The sequence below is a fragment of the Tenrec ecaudatus genome, chromosome 13 (assembly GCF_050624435.1).
Source record: "Tenrec ecaudatus isolate mTenEca1 chromosome 13, mTenEca1.hap1, whole genome shotgun sequence".
NCBI lineage: Eukaryota > Metazoa > Chordata > Mammalia > Afrosoricida > Tenrecidae > Tenrec > Tenrec ecaudatus.
Window position 1 is genome coordinate 80,531,018 of NC_134542.1, and position 15,621 is coordinate 80,546,638.

Genomic DNA, 15,621 nt, shown 5'->3' on the forward strand with positions numbered 1-15,621 from the left:
CAAACCTTCCCATTAGAATGATGCCAGAGAGGTGCAGGTGCCTAATTGAGACACGCACATGTCTGCGAAGCCTGCTCAGAGTGGACACTATCGGAACAGCGGCAGAAGACACCAGTCCCTCCCTGCAACTCACACTGAGGAAGAAGTCTCGGGTCATAAATGCCTATTTGTATTTCAGATGCTGAAAGAGTGAAGAGGGCTATGCATAAATAAACAGTTATAGATTAAAAGCAGCAACAGGGAAAGTGGCTCGCATGGGTAATGCACTAGTATTTACCAGGCACAAGGGCTCTGTCCTAGCCCTCACTGTATCTCAGCTGGGCCACCAGATCAGCCCTCTGGGCAGGATGTTCCTCTACAAACCGTTCTAATCAGAAAAATCAGAGCCTGTATCCTAAATGCACGTGTTTGTAAGCTATGCACATGCACAACTCATTAAAACGTAAGGTATGCACACACACACACACACACACACACACACACTTTTCCCACTTCTTTGCCTTCAAGTTGTGTCTGACTCATAGTTAACCTCTGTACGGTCTCCGAGGCTGCTCACCTTTATGAGACCAGACAGTGTCCTCTTTCTCCAGCAGACTGCTGGCCTTGTGGTTACCATTCCAACACATACCCCACTACGCCACCAGGGCTCCAAAGCAGGCAATTGTAAGGGATGAGTAAAATGGAAACCAGGAGCTTCTCCAAGCAGCCTACTGACTGTCTTCAATTCTCCATTCCTGAAACAAGGGCTCTACACAGAGTAACTCGCTATGGTCTGAGCCGTGGAGAGAACACGATGTCAGGGCACCTTCCAAATGCCTCACCGACTATGATCCTCGGGGAGGATCCATGTGCATCCCAAGGGGGAGGAAATGGTGTTCAACCTCCAGATTCATTTTTATGGTTACCCGGCGGAGATGACGAAATTCAGGCTCGACATCCCCAAGTTCAAGACGCAAAGAAAGCAACACGGGGCTGCTGCTGAGCACGGGAGGCAGAAAAAGTGACGGAGAAAATGCAGCCGCTCTAGCGACTGCCCCGTGTCCTGGGTGCATGCACTGTGCAGACCACCCACAGCCGAAGAAAGGGAAGGGTGTTGCAGGAAAGAAAACCTGCAGGAGGGAGGGGAGGACAAACAGCAAGGTGAAAAGACCAGGGGGCAGTGTGACCCTGCCCCCTCCACCTGCTGGAAGGTGTGTGTGTTCCTGGCCTCTGCACGGCCCCCTCACAGGGACCCGTGCCAACACGCCAAAAGAGGGATTCCCGAGCAACGAAGGCCCAGCAAAGACGACACACACACAGCCTGCGCTCCTCCGTCTGCCCCGCTCCCAGCTCTGTGCCTGCCCCAGCAAACCGAAACTCCCAGAGATGCCAGAGCCCGGGGCTCACCGGAGACACAGCCTTGACCGGCCTCAGCCGAACTAGCCAGGACAGGGTTCCCAGGAAGGAAGCACAGGGAGGACAGCAGCTCCAGTTACCTCGGGCGGCAGCCGGCCTTCTCCCTTCCCCTTCTGGAAGTGCGCATGAACCGCAGCTCAGTTTGGATTTTCTGGTCGGTCTTGTCTGACGTGCCTCGCTCCTGGCTTCCTCTTCTGTCTTCGGAAAGGGAGTCCTGTGCTCTGGATTGTGACAGACAGGCTTCTGCACCACATCTCCGGCTCCGTGCTCACTGGGGTTGCGCAAGGTGCGCTCTGCTGCGACACGCAGAGGCCAGGGACCCGAGCCATGCTTTCATGCATTCACCAGGCCCTTTGATTTCGGAAACACCTGAAGGAGTCTCTAGGGGCAGGGTGGTGGGGAGGACCCGCCTTGTTCAGCCATGCTGCCCAAACTCAGCTTGACCTAGCAGACATGGCCTTCAGAGAACCTCCTTTGGATTCAGACATGAAGGTTTAGAGCCCTGCCAGGAGTTTGCCATGGCCTGTGCCCAGAATGCGCAGGCACCGGAGCTTCGGCCCTACCCCAGCGACGCCAAGGGGCTCCTCTGTTGCTGCTGCAGGGTGCTCTCACCACATCCCCACGTGACAGTCAATCCCAAACACTGCCACGGAGCCGCTTCCAGCTCTCAGTGACCCCACAGGGCAGGGTGGAACCATCCCCGTGTGTTTCCAAGACCATAACTCTATGGGAGAAGAAAGCACTGTCTTTCTCCTGTAGAGCAGCTGGTGGTTTCAAACGTGTGACCTTGGGGTTAGCACAGCACAAGGGTTCCTATGTGAGAGTAGAACTACCTTATGGACTTTCCTGGGCTCTCAACCTTTACAGAAGCAGACTTCCGCTGAGCTGCTGGGTGGATTTGAAGTGCAAACTCAATGGACCAACTATGCTCCGTCTGGCAGGATTAGCTATCACTGGGGCTTCAAACCAGGCCATTCCCGACTGGGAATGTGCACTTCCATTCCAGGTATATGGAATCAGCACCTACATGGTAACAGGAGTACGTTAAGAATCACCGGAGGACCTTGTTAACCTGTACATTCTGATCCCACATACCTGCAATAGAGCAGAACATTCTCAGCAGGACCTCAAACTGAACGAACCGGCTCGAAGCCCTGCCTCCCACATACACCTGCCGCCAAAGGCACCAGCCAGAGCCCTGCAGCAAACGCTCTTCAGCAACTAAACACTTATCCGGACTCTCCACAGAAGAGGTCACCATTCTTTGATGCCACAGTTGGAACCAGACACTGTGTCTTCCTGTCACTCCATTACCTGGCCAGGGTGTGCGTGTGGTACATCAGAGGCGCGTATACAGAAAGGCTTGTTACATCAACAGACCGGCCTGCAGATGCCCACCATGGACGGAGGGATGAAGGACAGTGGGGACTCGGCCGACTCAAATCATCAGAATTCCCAACACCGCCCCATCCCTCTCCCCAGTCTGTGACAGAAGTACATATGTACAGAAAAGATTTCCTCCTTTACCCACGAGATGAAAAGAGCTTCTGTAATTAAGGATGATTTTTTAAATTGCAGCCAATGTAGCAAAATGAATATTAATACAGATTTGAAGCACTCTAAATAGTGATTACCAAATCAATTCTGAAAGCGTTTCCACGTGGAGGCGCTGGGCCATCCAGGTACAAAAAGGCGGCAGGAGCATGAAGGCAAGACGGGGGGTGGGGGGGATTTGCAGCCAGTTGAAAATGAAACAAATGAAAATAAACACACGCCACTGAGCCAGCCTCTTGTGCTTCTGCACCCAGCCATCTCACAGGGCACGGGCGAGGTCCCCGAGCACACAGCATCGTCTCCAGCCACCTGTGGAATCACTTCGCGGCGACAGCCCTCGCCTGGGGTCAGGGAGAATCCAGGGAAGAGAAGAGGAAGCCCCTGGTCACGTGGTCTTCTGTCCCAAGCAACTGGGAAGAAACATGAAGATCACCAACCTCCAGCAAGCCAGCACCCAGGGTCCGGTGCTTCACTGCGGACTACTTCCGCGTGGGAACAGCGCTTCTGTGGAGGCGGCCGGCTGTCAACACGGCCACCTGCTTCCCAGCTCACTACGGAGCAGGAGGAAAACAAGCGCCAGCCACAGGCAGCCGAAGGGCCTGGGAGTTCGTGGTGTGCTTTATAAAAAATTCTCAACACTGAGTCATCCTCAGAACTGCCTGGTGGAATGTGGTGGTTTGTGAGTCCCGGCTCAGGTGCTGGGGAGCCGGTGGGGGCAGTGGCACACCTGAGGTGTGGCAGGGCCACCACCACGCTGCTGTGCAGAGTTCTCTTTCATGGTGCTGGCCGCACACCACCCCACCAGCCCAGTTCTCTAGTGGAGACAGACTCGGGGCGCAGAGAAGAGGCTTCAGGGACTACGCATTTCAGCACCCAGGAAAAAAGGGCATGGCCGGTTTCTGACGGGGCCCTTCCCTTTAGGCAGTGCCCCTCACTTCTGCCTCCTCCTTGGCATCTGCAACGTTCACGAATAGGAAGCTCCCACCCATCCCAATCTTGGCAGGAAAGCAGGTCTTTGTTACTCCTCATTCGTTCTCCACCTTCTTGCTTCCTAAGAATAGAAAGGGCCCCGTCTTTCCTGTTTTTTATTTAATGCGTTGTGGTGTGTGTGTGTGTGTGTGTGTGTGTGTGTGTGTGTGTCTCAAGTTCACGGCTACGAAGTCCGTTCCAACTCACAGTGACCCTATAGGACAGGGTAAGACCTGCCTGTGTGGGTTTCCAAGATGTTAAATCTTTCCAGGGAGAGCAGCCTCATCTTTTCTTCCACAGAGCGGCTGGTGGTTTGGAGTTGTTGACCTTGAAGTTAACAGCCTAACTACCACCAAAGCTCGTGTGTGTGTACACACGTGGGAGTACACACACACAGAAGTCCTGGTGGCACAATGGTTAAGTTCTCAGTTGCCACCAGAGGTTGGAGGTTGGAAGCTACCAGCCGCTCTGTGGAAGACAGGTGTGCCAGTCTGCTTCCATGGAGCAACAGCCTTGGAAACCCTGGGGAGCCAGCTTGCTCTGTCCTAGCAGTTGGGCACTGAGAGTCAGGATCGACTGGAGAGCAGCTGGCTTGGTTTTGTGTTTACAGAAGTGGTGATTTAACAGTGAAATACTTGGCTTGCTGAGTGAATGGTCAGTGGTTTGAATCCACCCCACGCTGAGTGAGGAGAGGCCTGGCAGTCTGTTCCCGTAGAGATTACAGCCTAAGAAACCCTATAGGGTGTCTGTCCCAGAGACTTGTTGATGTGAGTCAGAATTTGTCCGACCACCCAGAACAACTATACCATACATATGTTCGTCTATGTGTACGTATCTACTCCTGCACGACTAGGAACAAAATTCAAACAATATGCGTAACTAAGGATGAGTCACAGGCCCCTCTTTTCAGTGAGGGATTTTCTGGACAGACTGCTTTGCACTCACATTTTCACACAGATGCAGGCCCCAACTGCCATGCGTAACAGTTGGAAACAATATTCAAAGGAATGTCGGTAAGAAAAATGCACCCCCCCCCACCCCGAGGAAGCACCTTTGAAAGCATAATTCCTTATAAAGATCTTCTCGTTTCAAAGCAAGGTAATTGAAAAACTACTTTATGGTGATTGCGTACAGCTGGGTTCACATTGAAAAAGTTTCATACTGCAAATTTGAAAATCAGACACACTCTAGCAGCTAAGTAATGCCAGGGATTTTAGTATCCAGAGAGTAAGGAACTTTAGGGGGTGAAAAAGGATATGCAGAGGTAATTCAGTTAATCTCGTCCTGTTTGGACTGTATTTCTACATGACAGTTACTAGACTTCTGAAGGCATTTATGTTGGAAAAACGTGACCCTTAAGAAATAAGATGCAGTGGGGCTCGCCTCTGGATCACCCCAGAAAGGCAGACTGGGACGAAGGCTCTAGTCAACCCCGGGGTCCAGAGAAAGGCTGGGAGAGAACCAAGCGAGTTTCCCTCAGCCGTCTTTAGTTCAAAATGAGGAAATCACACGGAACTGTACAGAAACCAGAGTTCTAATAACACACGCACGCACCACGATTCCTCCAGTGAAACCGTATTCCTAGGGTACAGTGCACCAACACCAATACACTGCTCTTAACTAGAGCCCCCCCCCACTCAAATGGGGTCACTGATGGGCAGCCCTCCTGCTACGTGTCCACCATGACAGTGGTATACAGACTAGCACCACGGCCCTAAGCGCCACCTCTTCATCCCTTCCCCCGACAATCATGCTTCTCACAACCACAAGCGTGTCCTTTCCCCTGCAACGCACAGTCTGAAAGATAACTCTCTCCACCTACAGTAAGACAAACCCGCGGAAGAAGTCTGGGCACCCCGTGCCAGCCTGAGCGGTCTGCCCAGACATGTAGGGACGCGGCTTCTCTTCCCTCTATCTGCCGACCGACCCCATTCAGATAGGCAGTACGCTGGAAATGAGCCTCAGGAGCAGGGGAGGCTCAGGAGATGTTCAACACGGGCAAGCACTGTTGGATCCCCCACATCACTCATCAATTCTGCCAGCCATGGGCACAGAGCACTGGGCTGCTAACGGCAAGAGCAGCAGTTTGAAACCACCAGCTGCTCTGTGGGAGAGAGATGAGGTGCTCTTCTTGGTAAACACTTGAACAACCTCGGCAGCCCACGGGGGCAGTTCCAGCCGGTCCGATCGGGTTTCTCTGACCCAGAATTGACTCAACAGCAGTGAGCATAATGGACACAGAACACTGTTCTAAATGCCGAAGCCCAGTGTACCCTGAACCTGGCGATACCACACCCGCTATGTGCTCCTTACACTGACCAGAACGGTTTCCATTGAGGACACCCCCCCCCTAAATTAAATGGCTGGCAGATCCTCAATGTCTTATCATTTGAAATATGCATCCTAACCAGTCTTTTCTATCAGCAACTGTCTAAAGCTGGACACCAGGGTCCCCTGCGCTCAAGGGCCCTGGGAACAGGAGGCACGTGCTCTTTGGAAACATTATAAACATTTAAGATATCTAAAGGTGGTCATTCCCAGACTATCCCTTCTAAACACTGACAGATTCTTCCCAGCTGAGTCACCGCAGCAAGCTCCTGCAGAGATGCTGGTTTAAGTGAGTCGCTTCCCCTCCTCTGACCCCACCACTCCTGCCTCTTCAAAGACCTGTGGTTGCCATCCACCTGGAGAGCAAATAATTTGTTTCATTTCCTTCTCCTCCCTACCCCGCCTCCCCAGTATCCTTTGGCAACCTGCCCTGAATTCCACAAGTCAGGAAGGACAGAATAAGAAACGTTGTTACTGGTAGGGAGCTCCTCTCTGATCCACTGCAGTGGAGACTCCCTTCCCTTCGGGAGAACAGCCAGAGCAGCAGCCTGAGCCCGGATCCCAGGAAGCTGGGCAGTCACTACCCATTTCACCTGAATTGTCCCAAACTCTCACCCTCAGTTGAGGGAACCGTTCGGCAGAGTGGCAGCCCCAGTGGTATGGAATGGGCCGCAGGGAGTCCAAGACAGACCTTAACTTTAGGAGGACAGTAAAGGATTAGCCAGTGGAATGGGGATCCTACATGGAAATGTTAGCAACCTACTAAGTGCTTCTTCCTTCAATGCAGGCATTCCCCCTCTCTCCAAGTCCTCCTTCCTGACACCGTGGGAAGAGCCAGGGAGCTAGGTGAAACAGTATCAATGAGATGCCTGGCAAGGCAAACACAGAGTTAAATAATGAAACTACAGTATAATGAGGAAAAACATGAGGTGCTATTGAAACAAAGATTCCAACTCATAGCGACTACAGAGCTGCCCTCCTGGGTTTCTGCTAACTCTGTACAGGATTAGTTTTCTCCTGCAGTGGGGCAGCTGGTGGTTTTGAACTGCTGACTGACCCTATAGCTGGCAGCGGATTTACTAGAGGGCTCTTGCCAGTGTGAGATTGGGGTGGGGCTGTGCTAAGTCCCACCAGCCATCTATAGACTTGTGTTCGGGCCATTTGCATGTGGCTGTGATGCTGGAAGCTGATGCTAGTGGCATTTCAAATACCAGCAGGTTCACTCATCTTGGACAGGTTTCAGCAGCGCTGCCGGACTAAGACAGATCTAATAACCCACTTTTGAAAATCAGCCCATGAAAACGCCTGGCCCACAACGGACGGCTGTCCAGGGTCCTGCTGGAAAATGAACCTCGCAGGTTGGAAGGCCCTTAAAATATACAGTGGCTCTAACAAAGGACTCAAGCCTGCCCACAATAATCACATGGATGGTGTGGGCAGGCAGGCAGGCAGGCAGGGCAGTGCTCTCCTGTCTTAGATGTGATCCCCCCAGTCGGAGTTGACATGAAAACAAGTAACACCAACACATTCTGACTCAGTAACTAATTCAGAGCCTCGATATTCCTGGAGCTCACACTCCGATGGTGCAAAAAGCTCAACCAGTCCCTTAGTTCTCCCTTGTTCAGAACACTTTGGAAATTGTAGCACTGAGGAGAGAGAGACAGACAGAGGAGGCATGACAGAATGAATGAGTAAGAGTGGTTCTGTTGCTGAGTGTGTAACTCTCCAAACAAGGATCTGACTTGGTTATAGTCAGAGACTTAGAATGCCAATCTTATGCCAGAATATACAATAAAAAGTCTGTCCAAAAAAAAAAAAAACGTGTACCACCAGCCAACTCCTAGAAGGAACATCAACTCTTGGAGGAAACCAAATCTCAGGAAAGCTAAGAAGGCCACGAAAGAACGTTATCAGGCCCCCAGCATTAACAACCCCAATGCACTCATCACGGTCAGCTGAGAGAGCCAACCTGTGAGAACAGAAGTAATGCCGTGGAGAGAAAATGAATTTCCCCAGACTAACTAGCAGGTGGAGAAGCAGGGTGAGGTCTGCACTGGGAACCGGCAGAACAAGCTCAGGAGAAGGACCCTCCCTCCTGGGAGTGAAAGGCTTTGAACTCGCTACAAAAAATGCAGCCCACTCTAGGATGGTGGCTCAGACCCACGACAGGGAAGCACTTGGCTTTGAGTGAGCTGGGGAGCAGAGGACAGCAGTGGGAACCAGAGGGGAGAGCACCGGCAGGTGGGATGCCGACTGCTGGCCCACAGGCGACTTGGGCAGAGGCCACACTCTGAATGGGCCGAGTGCAGCGGGGCACACCTCTCTGGAGGCCCATCTGGAGTCTAACTACCTGTCCCCCAACCGGTAGTGGTCAGCCTCTGGGCTGATGGAGCTCCTACAGAAAGCTCCTCACAATACAGTCAGGAGGCAGGTCACCCAAGTGGATGCTGTTCCCATCACGACAGGGTCACCGGGGCTCTGAAACCAGCCCACCTCTCCCCAAAGTGGAGGCAGTCTGCCCGTGCTTCCCCTGCATACCAGCGGAGATAGGATCAGAGCACACAGGGCAAGGAATGAAAACCAGAAGGCAGCACCTTGCCCCAACTGAAAACAAAGGGCAGAAACATGGTACCAGGGCTGTGCCCCTGGTGGGCAGACTGAGGCAGCACGCAGAATCTCACCTGAGAGGGCCTGCTTGCTGGTGGGCAGACTGACCACAGCAACTGTGTTTGCGAGAGACTGAATCTGGAAACGCCAGATTGGAACCTTTCCTAGTCCAAGTAAACCAGGAAAGGAGGCGCTGACAGAGAGGAGAGGAAATGGGTCAATGTAAGTAAAGACTGAAGGTTCTGCCCACCAAGGCATTTCTAACAGACAGCTGAGTAAGCAGCAAGAGAAAATTCCCAGAAAATGGATAAAGCAAACCCTTCAAAGATCCCAATGCCCCCACAACAGCCATCGAGAGCGAGAGCGAGAGCGAGAGCGAGAGCGAGAGCGAGAGCGAGAGCGAGAGCGAGAGCGAGAGCGAGAGCGAGAGCGAGAGCGAGAGCGAGAGCGAGAGCGAAACAGCAGCCCCTCCAAATGAATTATATAGCCAAGAGAATAAAGGTGCTTCTGTCGCTGACCAAGCCCCGGAGAAAATAGATGAAGAGCGTGGTTATGGCTTGAAACGCCGCTCTCCGAATGTGTAAAACTTGGCTAGCCGTGAAGATTCTCACTCAGCATTCTGTGATCGTCTTCTGTTTGGGGAGCTCGTACAATTCTCCTGTGTTACAAACTCTAACCTCTGCTATACCAATGAGGCAGGATTAGTGGTAGTTATATTAATACATGCAGGGCATCAACTACCGGATTAGGGGATTAGTTTGTATCTTGAGTCAACTTCTTTTGAGATAGAAAAGATACTAAATAAGGGGGCAGAGATCAGAGCGCCTCAGTATCACGAGGAAATAAGGGAAAGTCGGTGTTCTTTGCACCAAAGTCCCTACACTGAGAAGCTTCTAGACCCAGGGTCAGACTGGTGCCTGCACACATGGCGCTCACCATGAACACTGGGCCCACAGATGTTGGCGACCTGAACCTGCCCCCAGAGCTAACAAAGACAAAGCCTCCCCTTCCCTTAGGCTTGACGCCCTGACCTGGGACTTCTAGTCTCCTAAACGGCGAGAGAAACCACACCCATTGTGATCTATGACTTCAGTATATAATAACAAAGACAAATATACATCCTCGTCAAGAATATTTAAAGAAAAACAAAGAGCTATTAAAAACAAGGCCAAGAATACACCGAGGGTCTTTAAAAAGCAAGAGATTGCAACTGAAAGGGGCAATCGCTGAAATGAGAAACACAACATAAGAACTTTCCAACAGATCTAATCAGGCAGCAGAAAGAATCAGCAAATTGGAGGGCAGGAAGATGAAATGACAGGTGCTGAAGAACAAGAAGGGAGACCCAAAAAGCTGAGCACAGTTCAAGATCAAAGCCACAGAAATCGAAAGAGCCTGATATCAGAATAACAAGACACACAGACCAGTAAGAAGAGCTTGATCTCCTCTTTTGGCCTACTTTAAATTTGATCTACCTTTTAATATAGAAAATATTTCTTTGGATTGTTTTGACTAAGACTTTCCTTTTTTTACCTTGGTATTGTCGTTTGCTTGTATGCGCTTCTGTGATGAATCCAGGAGAGGGAAAGCTACAGAGTGACAGTATAAAGGTTTCTTGAGGGTGTGGCAGGGGAGGCTGGGGCAAATGGGGAGCTTATAACAATGAGCACAAGAAAGAAGATGATATTCTAAAATTGATGCGGTGATGATTTTAACAACTGTTTAATATGATTGAGCTATTGAATTATATGATGTGAATATACCATTAAGTTAAAAAATTTTTAAATGAAAATGAACTATGAGCTTTATATTTCCTTTTTCTTGGGGGCTCTTACAATTCCTATCACAATCCACACAGCAATTGTATCAATCACATTTGTGCATATGTTGGCATCATCGTTTTCAAAGCATTTTCTTTCTATTTGAGCCCATTGTATCAGCTTCTCGAGCTTTATATTTTCAATATGGCCTGAGATTCATGTTTAGATTTAATTTCTTTGCGAATTATCCCGCAATGCAGCAGGGGAAAAAGTTTGGCAAGGAAACGGGATTGTCTGTAATCTGATGTGGAAGTAAGGTTTAGAAAGTACCTGTTATAACCCACATGCAAACTCCCTATGTGATCTAATTACCATTGTCAATAAAGGGGGAGTGGTATGTTACGAACTATAGTTATCCATTAAAAATGTGAGTGGCGATACTGGGAGGGTAGAGGGTGAGTGGGTTGGAAAGAGGGAACTGATTACAAGGATCTACATGTGACCTCCTCCCTGGGAGACGGACAACAGAAAAGGGGGAGAAGGGAGACGTCGGACAGGGCAAGATATGACAAAAATAATAATTTATAAATTATCAAGGGCTCATGAGGGAGGGGGAGCGGGGAGGGAGGGGGAAAAAAGAGGACCTGATGCAAAGGGCTTAAGTGGAGAGCAAATGCTTTGAAAATGATGAGGGCAATGAATGTACAGATGTGCTTTACACAATTGATGTATGTATGGATTATGATAAGATTTTCATGAGCCCCTAAAAAAACGTTTTTAAAAAATGTGTGTCATGATACTGGGAGGGTCGAGGGAGGGTGGGTTGGAAAGGGGGAACCAATTACAAGGATCTACATGAGACTTCTTCCCTGGGGGACAGACAACATAAGAGTGGGTGAGGGGAGAAGTCAGACAGGTCAAGATATAACAAAATAATTTATAAATTATCAAGGGTTCATGAGGGAGAGGGTAGCGGAGAGGGAAAGGTAAATATGAGTAGCCAATGCCAGGGACTTAGGTGTAGAGCAAATGTTTCGAGAATGATGAGGGCAATGAATGTACAAATGTGCTTTATACAATTGATGTATGTATGGATTGTGGTAAGAGTTATATGAGCTGAAAGCTGACAGTGCCTGGCTATTAAAAGATTTAGCGTCTGGGGTCTTAAAGGCTTGAAGATAAACAAGCAGCCATCTAGCTGAGAAGCATCAAAGCCCACATGGAAGAAATACACTAGCCTGTCTGACCACGAGGTGTAGAAGGGACCAGTTATCACACATCAAAGAACTAAAAATCTTATCAATGGGTGCCCACCTTCCTGATACGATCAATGAAGACAAACGTGTACATAAGCAAATGTGGTGAAGAAAGTTGATGGTACCCAGCTATCAAAAGATATAGCTTCTGGGGTCTTAAAGGCTCAAAGATAAACAAGTGGCCATCTAGTTCAGAAGCAACAAAGCCCACATGGAAAAAACACACCAGCCTGTGTGACCACGAGCTATTGAAGGGATCAGGTATCAAGCATCAAGGAACAAAAAATCACCCACAGGTGAATGCAGAGTGGAGATTCAAAGCCCATCGGTAGCCAACCAGACACCCCCTTACTGAAGGGTTGTGGGGAGGAGATGAGCTAATCAGGGTGCAAGGTAGCAACGATGAAAAATGTAACGTTCCTCTAGTTCTTAAATGCGCCCCCCCCCCACTATCATGATCCCAATTCTATCTTACAAATCTGGCTAGACCAGAGGATGTACATTGGTACAGATACCAACAGGAAACAGGGAATCCAGGACAGATGACTCCTTCAGGACCAGTGGTGAGAGTGGTGATGCCTGGAGGGTGGAGGGAATGTGAGGTAGAAAGGGGGAACTGATTACAAGAATCTATGTATAGCCTCCTCCTTGGGAGATGGACAGCAGACAAGAGGGTGGGGGGAGACATCGGACAGTGTAACATATGACAAAATAATAATAACATGAATTATGAAGGGTTCATGAGGTAGTGGGAGTGGGGAGGGAGAGAGAAAATGAGCAGCTGATATTCAAGGCTCAAGTAGAAGGCAAATGTTTTGACAACGATGATGGCAACAAATGTACTTATGTGCTTGACACAATGGATGTATGTATGGATTGTGATAATTGTACGAGAGCCCCCAATAAAATGACTAAAAAGAAAGAGTTGTATGAGCCCCTAATTATTAAAAAATTATAAAAAAGAATTGGGCATCCAGAAATAAACCCACCTAGCTACAGTCAACTGATTTTTAAGAGTGCTAAGTCCATTCAATGGGGGGGAAAAAGACCAGTCTCATTAATAATTTATGTTAAGACACTAGTTTCACATGTAGAAAAATAAAACAGGATTCATGCCTCACACCACACAGAAATAAGTTCAAAATAGATTAATGATCTAAAGTTTCAAATTAAACCATAAAATTCTTAAAAGAAAAATCAGGGCTAACACTTGTCAGGTCTGGCTTTCAACAATGGGTTATCTAATATAATAGCAGAAACAGAAACTACAAAAGACAAAATAAGTGAATGGGTCATAAAACTTTTAAATAGTTGTTCACTGTGGTAGTTATGTACATTCATGTCAACTTGATAAATAAGTCTAGGGATGGAGTCTAGCCTGTCAATGAGGTCACGGCCTGATGATGCCTCCTTGTGGGCGTGGTCTTCTCCTGAGAACTTTGGGAACAACTTCTTTCTCCCTGGAGGTAGACCACACTCTCTCTCTACTTCACCTTCCTGTTGACAAGCCATGTGAAGCCACGCTGAGACCTGCGCCAGCCCTGTGATGCTTCCACCACCACTGGATCCACAAGACTTTTCCACCCACTCCCCTGTGATCTTCCTGCATTCTGCATCACTGCATGTGGCTGCAAGAGAAATTTATGGACTAGTATAGGACTTATGGGCTAATATCAGACTTAGGGACTTTCTCTGGACTGGGCTATTTTCTTGATATACATTTACTCATCGAGAAAAACTCTCTCATATCTATCTATATATCTAAACACACAGACACACACACACAGATTAGCTGCTGAGATTGCTTATGAACACACCACCACCAGGGATTTGGTTCCTTGGTTGTGCCGTTTAGAGCCGTGGCTTCATGGGACATCGAGGTCAATTCCGTAGTCAGCGTTTCCGTTCCACCACCTGGCTCTGTAGGCAGTGCTAAAGGCATGCACGTGGCCATCCCAGGGAAAACCGGCTTCGGTTCCCTTGGAGCAGCAAAGGGAGGAGTTCGGAACAGGAAGAGGCTATGGAATGTGTAGCTAACTGCTCCATGAAAAATTCACTGCCTCCTTTGCCAGAGACCAGAGGACTCGATGGTGCCTGCTTAGCATCACTGAACATATTTGATCACAGGATCTGTACAGAACTCCTCACCCAAGTGGGAAAACCACCGGAAAGAATGCCAGATTTTCCTGGACTGCAGAATTTCTGAGGCCTTGAAGGGTCGATGAAACCTTGCAATGACTGGCTGCTCTGGTGTAATCTTTAAACCCTAAAGCAAAAATAACCCCTGAAGTAATCTCCAAACCAAACAACAGTTTAGCTTAACCAGTAGGAAGTCTGCCGTGGGCACTATGCTCTGTTAGGCACGCTCTGTGTGTGATCACGAGGGCAGCAGCAACTCAAACGGTCTGACAGGCCGATTTTGGAGCAGCGGCTTAGCGCCGAGGAGAATGACGCCGAAGCAGTTTTTTCCCCCTTAAATTTTATTTGTTGTTGCTGTTGCAAACAGCCCCAGCAAAATACACAATCCGTTGTTACATGTGTGACTTCGTGGCGACGTGGAGCCGGTGCAGCTGCTGTCACCCTCTTCTTCAGCGTCATGCTCCTTGGCATTAACCCGCTGCTCCAAAACCGTACTGGTTCAGCTGAACTAGTTCATGCGCAGTGTACAAAATAGGTTAATATATAAATTAAAAACAAGTCAGTTGTCAACTAGGGCTGGGAACTTTGAGGGGAAATGACTTACAATGGGCACACGATTTCTTTTTTGGGGGTGTGTGCAGAAATATTCTAAAATTAGATTGTAGTAATGCAGTTCCATGGATAGACTATCTATGAATTATAACTCAAAGTGGTTGAAACAAAAAAACACTCAGAACCACTAAAGACCCCGAAACAAAATGAACCCTGAGAAAAGAGGCTGAGGGACACCCAAGTCCCATGGGGCCATGGCCAGGAGTACAGCAGCACCCCAAACCCACTTCTTCACCCAGGAACCTCAGACCTTCTGAGGGCCTCTCCATAGCACGGACCGAACAAACCTGCAATTTAGTGTCAGATTATACACGACAGAAAGTGCAGGAGACTGAAGAAAATAAGCAACTCAAATGCTATTGGACTGGGTTACATATTTATGAGATGTTAAGTAGGGACAGCCCATAACAAAACTTAAAATAGCCTTCAAAGACATAGGGCAGCTCAGCAAAATAGACGGCGGTGAACGGCTCAGTCCAGGCCCGCTATTGAGGCTGTTAAGAACAGGGCTGTGTTCTCTGAATGAAAACGGGCCTCACTGGAGACCTGAGAAATACCGAGGCCTGGGCGCACCCTCAGGAATGGGGACAGTCTACCAGGAATGGGATCTAAGGTGGGAGGGTCCTAACACACCTGGAGGCAGCTCTAAAACACAGCTGGGTTGGTGACCCCTGAGTGAGTCCAAACCTTTACCCAGACAGAAGGGACCAGTGTGCAGAAGTCCCTAACATACCGGCCTCGTGTTAGCGGGCTGGTGAGTCAGCGCAGTAACCAGGAGCAGAACTCTTGTCTCTTTGCCACCTCGCCTGTAGTGAGAGTGAGGCTCTGTGAGACACGGGGAGGACCGCGTGAGAGTGAGGCTCTGTGAGACACGGGGAGGACCGCTTGGGAAATCCTGAGGCCTCAAGGCCATGGTTAGATTTCATTATAGGAAACACCGAAGAGCAAATGTCTGAACGGTGGTGAGGAACATACCCCGCGACTCTGAAAAAGCACTACTG

At 49.1% G+C, this 15,621-nt stretch overlaps 1 protein-coding gene across 4 annotated transcripts in view; it reads right to left on the reverse strand.

Annotated features, from left to right (window-relative positions):
- Nucleotides 1-15,621, reverse strand: part of TANC1 (tetratricopeptide repeat, ankyrin repeat and coiled-coil containing 1) — a 299,529-nt gene that overhangs the window by 65,620 nt on the left and 218,288 nt on the right. The window lies entirely within an intron of this gene.